The 10264-nt window shown below is 47.2% G+C and overlaps 2 non-coding genes and 1 pseudogene across 2 annotated transcripts; all 3 read right to left on the bottom strand.

Moving 5' to 3' along the window:
• LOC135266612 (large subunit ribosomal RNA) overlaps positions 1 to 5166 on the bottom strand; it is an 8548-nt pseudogene extending 3382 nt beyond the window's left edge.
• A 477-nt stretch (positions 5167 to 5643) lies between these two features.
• Positions 5644 to 5800, bottom strand: LOC135266596 (5.8S ribosomal RNA). Its single transcript, XR_010334734.1, has one exon. It is a non-coding gene; the product is annotated as a 5.8S ribosomal RNA (ribosomal RNA).
• Positions 5801 to 7860: 2060 nt separating this feature from the next.
• LOC135266608 (small subunit ribosomal RNA) lies at positions 7861 to 9783 on the bottom strand. Its single transcript, XR_010334746.1, has one exon. It is a non-coding gene; the product is annotated as a small subunit ribosomal RNA (ribosomal RNA).
• Between the last annotated feature and the right edge of the window lie 481 nt (positions 9784 to 10264).

The following is a 10264-nucleotide window of genomic DNA, read 5'->3' as shown; positions in this document are numbered from 1 at the left end:
TAGCAGGGTGCATGCCTGAGGTACATTAGCCGCTATTAGAAAAATGTCGTCAGCGAAGGCCATGCAGGAGACACTAGCCAGTTCTCCACCAACCTTGTACCCCGGGTGACTCTCCAGCTGCAGTAAAAGGGGTTCCAAAACTGCGTTGAATAAGAAGGGGCTGAGGGGGTCGCCTTGTTTCACCCCTCGCTGGAGACTTAGGGTCACTTCCGCCGTGCCCTGTTTGACGACTGTGTGCAGATCCTTATAGGAGTCTTCCACAAGCCGTACCACCTGCTCGGGAAGACCCTTCATTCGCAGTGCTGGTCCTAAGATAGAATGAGGAACTGTGTCAAAGGCCTTAGACACATCCAGGCAGACTGCGACCAGGTTCTTATGCTGGCCCTTTGAGTGCCGCAGCAACTCGTTAAGGATCTGCACGTTATTGAAGCACCCCGCCTCTGAAACGAACCCCTTTTGGCGTGGGTGGAACCGCACATGCTCTCTGAGTTTCTGATCGATTATGCCCCAGTATAATCGACAGAGTATCGAGCTGATTGTAATTGGCCTATAGCTAGCTACATCAAGGGGATCCTTACCCTGCTTGAGTAGTAGCTGTGTGCGGTTCATCCTCCATTGTGTAGGCTGCATCGCACAACACATTAGCAGATTATACAATAATCGGAGGATCTCCTGTACAACCCGACGAACTAAGTGGCGTTTTTGGAGTCCGTCCGGGCCTGCAGCCGATTTTAATTTAGTTTGGGATATCCTTTTTCTGACCTCTTTTAATTCAATAGGCGTTAGGACATCTGCTGTGTCCAGAGGCAGAGGATAATCCCAGTGAGGTGGGAGTACGTCCGGCTTTGTGCCCCAAAGTTTGTTGTACATCCTCTCGATGTCGTCGCGCTGGAGTTGCACTCGGCCCTGTTCCAGCCAACGCACATCTTCCCTCACATAGCGGGCCAGCTGACCTGGATTCTTTTTAAATAGGTCCTGGGTTTGAGAGTAGACATACCGCCGGAAAGCATTTCTACTCTTACCCTTTTTCCTCTGACGCTTTGGTCGCTCCTGGGTATCGTCAGGATTTACGACCTTGAGCACTCTTTCGTACATTTCGTCGAGGCGGTCTTGAGGGAAAACGCCGATGACCGCCTCGCGAAGAGCGTCTTGCAGCTCCTGGATGACAGCTGCTGGTTCCTGAGAGATGGCCTTTGGAATTTCAACCCCTAAAGCAGCGGTAATTATACTCTCCCTCCAACCCGTATCGACATTGTTGGAGGTGGAACCTGAGGATGCCATTTCCTCCTCCACCGGGACCGGCGGGCTCCCGAGACCATCGGGACCCTCGGTGTTGAGGATCGTTTGAGAACATGCAGGGGCCCCCTCCTCATCCCCAGGCAACTCGGGATACTCAAGGGGGATGTTCTCTTCGGCCGGTTCATCCGTCTCCACTACCGGCAGAACGGAATCTTCCGCGCCGGCGGGATCCTGTACTCGCACACCCTCGAAATACAGTTCCCGCCTTCTTTTGTATGCATCTGTATTCCGTTTATCCCTTATCTGTTTGCACGTACGATTCGGGAAGAACGGGAGCATACATTTGGCAACGCACCTCTCGTTTTGGAATCTGACCTCCAATTCCAGCATTTTAGCCTCGTCCTCCTCCGAAAACACAGATCGTGTGTTTCTTCTCAGGGGGCGAGGGAGAGCTGCCCTCTCAGCTCTGCCAGATTCCTCAGCTGCTCTTTGGGTGTTTCTGACGAGAGGGTGTCTGTGTCGGAGGTGCTGAGTAACCCCCGACTGACTTTTACAGACCAGACCACACAGATGACACCTTAGTGCGTTACCCTGTGGGTCTGGCGTGGGCCCAGTACATTTGGGCGCATGGCATAATGCCGCTCTTTTCGACCTATACTGCCCCTTGCAATCGGAACATTTGTATAGGATTAGCGACAACGGATGTCTTTCCCTCAGATGCCGTTCCTCATCATCTAAACTTAACGCCCGGAAGTTACCCTTTCCGGCATTGAGACATATGCCGCATGACCTGCTTTGAAAGGGTAACATCAAGATGATTTCAAGGGGTTCGCCTGACGTTAAGTGAGCACTATCGGCGGGGGGTCCGTGTGCCCCCGCTTCGTCTTCGGAATCCATGTCCATAGCATGGTCCGCTCCCATAGGTCCAATGGGGTTGTCAGGACAGTTGGTTCCTGGTCTAATACGAGGAGGAGGGGAACCGTGCTCCTCCAAGTCCGAGGCTTCGTTAGGGGTATCGAATGCCATACCAATAAAGTGTAGGGGTGGCAGGCCCCTACAACTTTCCCCTGCTGAGGTTTAGCCTATCCCAGACCATCCTGGGACAGTTACCGACTCTCACGACGCGGACGTACTCAGCATAACTTTTCAAGTGTGATCTGATCAGGATCACACTCTCCAAGCCTCATGGGCGGGGTCTTCCCATAAGAGAGTCATAGTTACTCCCGCCGTTTACCCGCGCTTGCTTGAATTTCTTCACGTTGACATTCAGAGCACTGGGCAGAAATCACATTGCGTCAACACCCGCAGGGGCCATCGCAATGCTTTGTTTTAATTAGACAGTCGGATTCCCCCGGTCCGTGCCAGTTCTGAGCTGACCGTTGAATGGCGGCCGAAGAGGACTTCCGGACGCCCTGACGGGCGCACCCGGAGCCTCGCAGCAAGACGGTTCCGCGGGAGGCCAAAAGGCACGGGACCGAACTCGGATTCGACATTGACCGCCGAAACGGAACAACGCTTCACCTCGCACAGGCCCGGCACGTCAGCCGCGACCCGCTTCCTCGCCAAGCCCGACACGCCCCGATCCTCAGAGCCAATCCTTATCCCGAAGTTACGGATCCAATTTGCCGACTTCCCTTACCTACATTATTCTATCGACTAGAGGCTCTTCACCTTGGAGACCTGCTGCGGATATGGGTACGAACCGGCGCGACGCCTCGACGTGGCCCTCTCCCGGATTTTCAAGGTCCGAGGGGAAGATCCGGACACCGCCGCAACTGCGGTGCTCTTCGCGTTCCAAACCATATCTCCCTGCTAGAGGATTCCATGGAACTCGAACGCTCATGCAGAAAAGAAAACTCTTCCCGGATCTCCCGACGGCGTCTCCGGGTCCTTTTGGGTTGCCCCAACGAACTCTCTTGCGAGGGCCCGAATTATTAACGGTTCCGCTGCCGGGTTCCGGAATAGGAACCGGATTCCCTTTCGCCCAATGGGTGTGTGCTCGCTTCGTACGTTTACGTTCGAATTAAAAACGAACCAACGACATATCTACACCACATCAACATCGGCTTTCGCCTAGGGCTTAGGATCGACTGACTCGTGTGCAACGGCTGTTCACACGAAACCCTTCTCCACGTCAGTCCTCCAGGGCCTCGCTGGAGTATTTGCTACTACCACCAAGATCTGCACCGACGGCGGCTCCAGACGGCCTCACGGCCAGTCCTTCTGCGCTCACCGCCGCGACCCTCCTACTCGTCAGGGCTTCATGGCCGGTTAATTAAATAACCGACCGCACATGCCGCTGACGGCCGAGTATAAGCACGACGCTTCAGCGCCATCCATTTTCAGGGCTAGTAACTTCGGCAGGTGAGTTGTTACACACTCCTTGGCGGATTCCGACTTCCATGGCCACCGTCCTGATGTCTTAAGTTACCAACGCCTTTCATGGTATCCCATAAGCGTCGATTTAGGCGCTTTAACTCGGCGTTTGGTTCATCCCACAGCGCCAGTTCTGCTTACCAAAAATGGCCCACTTGGCACTCTGATTCGAGTCTCGCGGCTTCATATAAAGTTCGAGCAAGCCGGAGATCTCACCCATTTAAAGTTTGAGAATAGGTTGAGGCCGTTTCGACCCCAATGCCTCTAATCATTCGCTTTACCGGATGAAACTCGTAAGCGACGAGCGCCAGCTATCCTGAGGGAAACTTCGGAGGGAACCAGCTACTAGATGGTTCGATTAGTCTTTCGCCCCTATACCCAGTTCCGACGATCGATTTGCACGTCAGAATCGCTACGGACCTCCATCAGGGTTTCCCCTGACTTCGTCCTGACCAGGCATAGTTCACCATCTTTCGGGTCCCAGCGTGTACGCTCTTGGTGCGCCTCTTCTCGCAATGAGAATGAGACGCCCCGGGAGTGCGGGGCGACAGCCGTAACGGCCGCCCATCTTCCCTTAGTCCGTGCAAGACGAACTTTCACTTTCATTGCGCCTTTAGGTTTAGTCATGTCCCAATGACTCGCGCACATGCTAGACTCCTTGGTCCGTGTTTCAAGACGGGTCCTGAAAGTACCCAAAGCTATAGCGTCGCAGATCGGCGTTTCAACCGAGTCTGTCCGAGAACTCATTGGCGAACAGCCATTCGTAGACAGAACCGACACCAGGTGCGATTACCGTCATAAACGAACGCGCTTGCCAATGGTCGGACGCTAACTGTGTAGCGGCCCGGCGCCATATGCATACCTTCGAGCGAGTCGACCGGGAAACACCGCGGGTTCGTCCGAAACGGCGAACCGTTCGAACGGGCTCCACCGCGGGCCTTAGATCGACACCCAAAGGATCGCGACGTCCTACTGGGGGAGAAGTGCACGCGTTCGACTTCGGTTCGCATAAACAAAAGGCGCGAACGACGCGTACGCCGTTCGTCGCACGATCATTTAGCGCCGCTATCGAGTCACGCTGAATCTCCCCTTTCGACCTTTCGGGTTTCTCAGGTTTACCCCTGAACGGTTTCACGTACTATTGAACTCTCTCTTCAAAGTTCTTTTCAACTTTCCCTCACGGTACTTGTTCGCTATCGGTCTCGTGGTCATATTTAGCCTTAGATGGAGTTTACCACCCACTTAGGGCTGCACTCTCAAGCAACCCGACTCTGAGGAGAGATCCTCCCGTTATCGGCAACGGTCACTACGGGCCTGGCACCCTCTATGGGCTGTGGCCCCGTTCAAGATGGACTTGGACGCGTCGCACAATCTCGGGATGACGGATCCTCCCTAACACCACATTTCCCGGCGTCCGGTTTCGGCCGCGGGATTCAGTGCTGGGCTTTTTCCTGTTCGCTCGCCGCTACTAAGGAAATCCTAGTTAGTTTCTTTTCCTCCGCTTAATAATATGCTTAAATTCAGCGGGTAGTCTCACCTGCTCTGAGGTCGCAAATATAAATTTGCCTTTATTTTGTCAGACGATAATTACACGTATTCCGTTTATATGGCTGCCTCCAAACAATTTCAAACATCGATCTGACGTCGTTGCGAGAATGTTGTTGTTGTTAATTATAGTGCATAAAATATGCATATAAACAACTTTAACGTCTCGGACACGACGATCGCTTCGTTCGAAATTTAAGCGTTGTGGCTGCTTTTTAATATCGGACGTGCTACGTCTAAACCAACTTGTACCAACAAACTAATAAGAATGTCAGCCGCTATTGCGTTTTAGGATGCCGCGTTATTTTTTTATATTGTTTTTATTGTTGTCTACGTTGCATAATATTTTATTATGACAACCGACAATCAATTAACAATTATAGTAACGCGTCATATTTGCACCCAACACGCTCCGACGTAATTGTCTACACAACATTGTGCGCTGTGTTTAAGACAAAAACCGAGCAGTCTTTGAAATTGACACGACCCTCAGCCAGGAGTGGTCCGGGAACAGTATATCCGAGGACCGCAATGTGCGTTCGAAATGTCGATGTTCATGTGTCCTGCAGTTCACAAGTTGACGCGCAATTAGCTGCGTTCTTCATCGACCCACGAGCCAAGTGATCCACCGTTCAGGGTAATCTTTTCAAACAAATTTAAAATATTATTACATAACGCACCGTTCCACATCGAAATCGTTTCATCATCACACAACAACAAAAATAACTACTTAAGGTTATTACAATTGTGATGTATATGTGAGAAACGGACCAATCGAAAGAAACGTTCGGCGTTATATTTTATAATATTTTATTTAATTAAAGTGGCATTTGTTTCTACTTATCGAAAAGAGTATGCAGTTATAGTTTAAGTTTACATAAAGAATAACCCGATGATATTAACGTTTTATAAATACGTATATATATATCTATTAGGTTTTTTTTCTCTATCAACTTTGTCTATAAAACTCTGCTCCTTTTGCGATAAGCATTATGTATATTTATTAAATAGAAAATATGTCGAAAAACCAGACGTTTTCTTCAAACAAACGCCACAGCTGCAAACTTAATCACAACAATATTTACCAAACAATACAATTGTAGGGTGTTTTGTGTGATACGTCGTTTGGTGGGCATTCTAAGAACGTCCGTCGACATAAAAACGAATCAAAAGAAAAGCACAGGCAGTGCAAAACGTTCCTTCGTCAGTCGGGCGTATATCATTTAAAACCCACAGAATCTAAAAAAGTTAATAAACTTTTTTATTTAGATTCCTACGGTTCGTCGCGTCGTTAAAGTAAATTATTACTTCGACGCATGCGGAACCCAGGTACCCGAAAACCGTAAGCCTAAGCGTTTTTTTCCAAACATCACTCACTATCGATAAAGTAAATTGATTTTATGTATTTATAAATGTGCGTTTGTATGTATAGTAGTATAGTAGTAGTATATTTTGTTATTGGTTGTTTCGAGCTTTTTATTGTTATAAAACGTTTTTGTAGTCTTGTACATAAAGTACAGACGAATAGACAGCCCCTTTTATTTATTAATAAACTCCAACCATTTACAAATTGAATTACAACTACAACATCTCTTTTACACATTAATTATACACCATCTTTATTTTCTTTTTTCCGAAGCGAATACGATGAAGAAAATACGCAAAGACTGGCTTACAAAACCGTAAGCCTAAGCGTTTATTTTTCAAACATCACTCACCATCGGTTAAGTAAAATGATGGTATGTATAAATGTGTATTTGTATGTACAGTAGCGTATTAATTTTGTTGTTGGTTGTTTCGAGTTTATTTATTATTATGGTTTGTATGTATAAAGTTTTAGTCTTGTACATAAAGTACAGACGAATAGACAGCCCCTTTTATTTATTAATAAACTCCAACCATTTACAAATTAAATTACAACTACAACATCTCTTTTACACATTAATTATACACCATCTTTATTTTCTTTTTTCCGAAGCGAATACGATGAAGAAAATACGCAAAGACTGGCTTACAAAACCGTAAGCCTAAGCGTTTATTTTTCAAACATCACTCACCATCGGTTAAGTAAAATGATGGTATGTATAAATGTGTATTTGTATGTACAGTAGCGTATTAATTTTGTTGTTGGTTGTTTCGAGTTTATTTATTATTATGGTTTGTATGTATAAAGTTTTAGTCGTGTACATAAAGTACGATCGTATTGGCAGACACCATTATTATTCATTCATTCATTCTTGTTTGTTATTATAAATAACTCCAACCATATACAAATACTACAACAACAACAACAACATCTCTTGCACATTAATTATACACCACCACTGTGTATTAGTACTTTTTTTCGAAGCGAATACGATGATGGAAATACGCTAAGACCGGCACTGCGAAAGCAATAATAAAACGTTAGCACATAACCATCTTTCGACAATATTGATTCGTGTTAATGTTCGAAAAAATTCTTTGAAAACGTCGTTTACGGCACGTTTACAATCGATTTATAAAATAAATCGAAAAACGTAACAACAGATCCGCTTAATGCAAGACGACCCGTTGTTGCTTTTCCGTTCGACGCATAATAAAGAATTTTGTATGAGAATTGATCATCATACGAATAGTGTATGTATGTGTGTTTTTTGTTGATCAGCACAGACAAAATGTGTGTGTATGTGTGACAACTAAACAACAACATTTACACGTTAATGATCCTTCCGCAGGTTCACCTACGGAAACCTTGTTACGACTTTTACTTCCTCTAAATGATCAAGTTTGGTCATCTTCCCAGCAACATCGGCAACGTCGAAACGCCACCGCGCACCGGTCCGAAGACCTCACTAAATCATTCAATCGGTAGTAGCGACGGGCGGTGTGTACAAAGGGCAGGGACGTAATCAACGCGAGCTTATGACTCGCGCTTACTGGGAATTCCTCGTTCATGGGGAACAATTGCAAGCCCCAATCCCTAGCACGAAGGAGGTTCAGCGGGTTACCCGGACCGCTCGGTCAGGGAGGACACGCTGATTCCTTCAGTGTAGCGCGCGTGCGGCCCAGAACATCTAAGGGCATCACAGACCTGTTATTGCTCAATCTCGTGCGGCTAGAAGCCGCCTGTCCCTCTAAGAAGAATTGTTTGTACGCCGACAGTAAAAACCGCACATAGAGACCGGGCGAACCCGGCTCCAGCCGGCATTTGGGATGTCGAAATACGCCTATTTAGCAGGCTAGAGTCTCGTTCGTTATCGGAATTAACCAGACAAATCGCTCCACCAACTAAGAACGGCCATGCACCACCACCCACCGAATCAAGAAAGAGCTCTCAATCTGTCAATCCTTCCGGTGTCCGGGCCTGGTGAGGTTTCCCGTGTTGAGTCAAATTAAGCCGCAGGCTCCACTCCTGGTGGTGCCCTTCCGTCAATTCCTTTAAGTTTCAGCTTTGCAACCATACTTCCCCCGGAACCCAAAAGCTTTGGTTTCCCGGAAGCTGCCCGCCGAGTCATCGGAGGAACGTCGGCGGATCGCTAGCTGGCATCGTTTATGGTTAGAACTAGGGCGGTATCTGATCGCCTTCGAACCTCTAACTTTCGTTCTTGATCAATGAAAGCGTTTTTGGCAAATGCTTTCGCTTCTGTCCGTCTTGCGACGATCCAAGAATTTCACCTCTAACGTCGCAATACGAATGCCCCCATCCGTTCCTATTAATCATTACCTCGGGGTTCCGAAAACCAACAAAATAGAACCGAGGTCCTATTCCATTATTCCATGCACACAGTATTCAGGCGAAGTTTTAGCCTGCTTTAAGCACTCTAATTTGTTCAAAGTAAACGTGCCGGCCCACCTCGACACTCAATGAAGAGCACCGCGGCGGGATTGAGTTGGGCCGCCCTCTCGAGCTAAGCCCACCGGCAGGACGTCCCGCGAAACGCCAGTTAACACCGCGAACGATGAACCGGCGGCGCGGGACACAAATTCGACTACGAGCTTTTTAACCGCAACAACTTTAATATACGCTATTGGAGCTGGAATTACCGCGGCTGCTGGCACCAGACTTGCCCTCCAATTGATCCTCGTTAAAGGGTTTAGAGTGTACTCATTCCGATTACGGGGCCTCGGATGAGTCCCGTATCGTTATTTTTCGTCACTACCTCCCCGTGCCGGGAGTGGGTAATTTGCGCGCCTGCTGCCTTCCTTGGATGTGGTAGCCGTTTCTCAGGCTCCCTCTCCGGAATCGAACCCTGATTCCCCGTTACCCGTTACAACCATGGTAGGCGCAGAACCTACCATCGACAGTTGATAAGGCAGACATTTGAAAGATGCGTCGCCGGTGCGAGACCGTGCGATCAGCGTAAAGTTATTCAGATTCACCAAGTTGTACGATGACGGCGAAACCGCCACCGATTGGTTTTGATCTAATAAAAGCGCTCCTTCCGTCTCCGGTCGGAGCTCTGTTTGCATGTATTAGCTCTAGAATTACCACAGTTATCCAAGTAAATGTGGGTACGATCTAAGGAACCATAACTGATTTAATGAGCCTTTCGCGGTTTCACCTTAATTTGGCTTGTACTGAGACATGCATGGCTTAATCTTTGAGACAAGCATATGACTACTGGCAGGATCAACCAGGGAACTGTGTTTTTGTGTTTTTTGAGACAGACGAGAGAATAAAATACTCATCATCATCGTTTATAAAGATGAAGAATATGCGCGTTTGTGCGAAACAATCTAACATATAAGAAAGTAACGCCACGCTGTTTCTTCTTTTCTTCGTACGATATAGAGATAAATGTATCGTCATCATCGTCGTCGTAGTCGTTAAACACCACAACACATATATCGGTCAATAAAGGCATAATAATAATATTTATAATATTATTTTTTACCTTTGCCGATTTAAAAGTTCAAACATTCTCTTCACTCTTCGCAAGATTGAATGCGACGTGAATTTATGAAATTCTTTCGAATCCATAAACGTTACGAATATTATATAAATATTCTCGCTCGGATATTAGAGAGTTGACGCATTTATTATTTTTGTTTGTTTAAATCACAAACATTTGTTAGTTCAACAAAGTTTGATTGCATAAGGACCGCCAACGTAAGAGAATAC

Source organism: Tribolium castaneum, chromosome 6, assembly GCF_031307605.1.
Source record: "Tribolium castaneum strain GA2 chromosome 6, icTriCast1.1, whole genome shotgun sequence".
Classification (NCBI taxonomy): domain Eukaryota; kingdom Metazoa; phylum Arthropoda; class Insecta; order Coleoptera; family Tenebrionidae; genus Tribolium; species Tribolium castaneum.
Note: the sequence above shows the minus strand (reverse complement) of the source record. Positions and strands in the feature narration are given on the sequence as shown.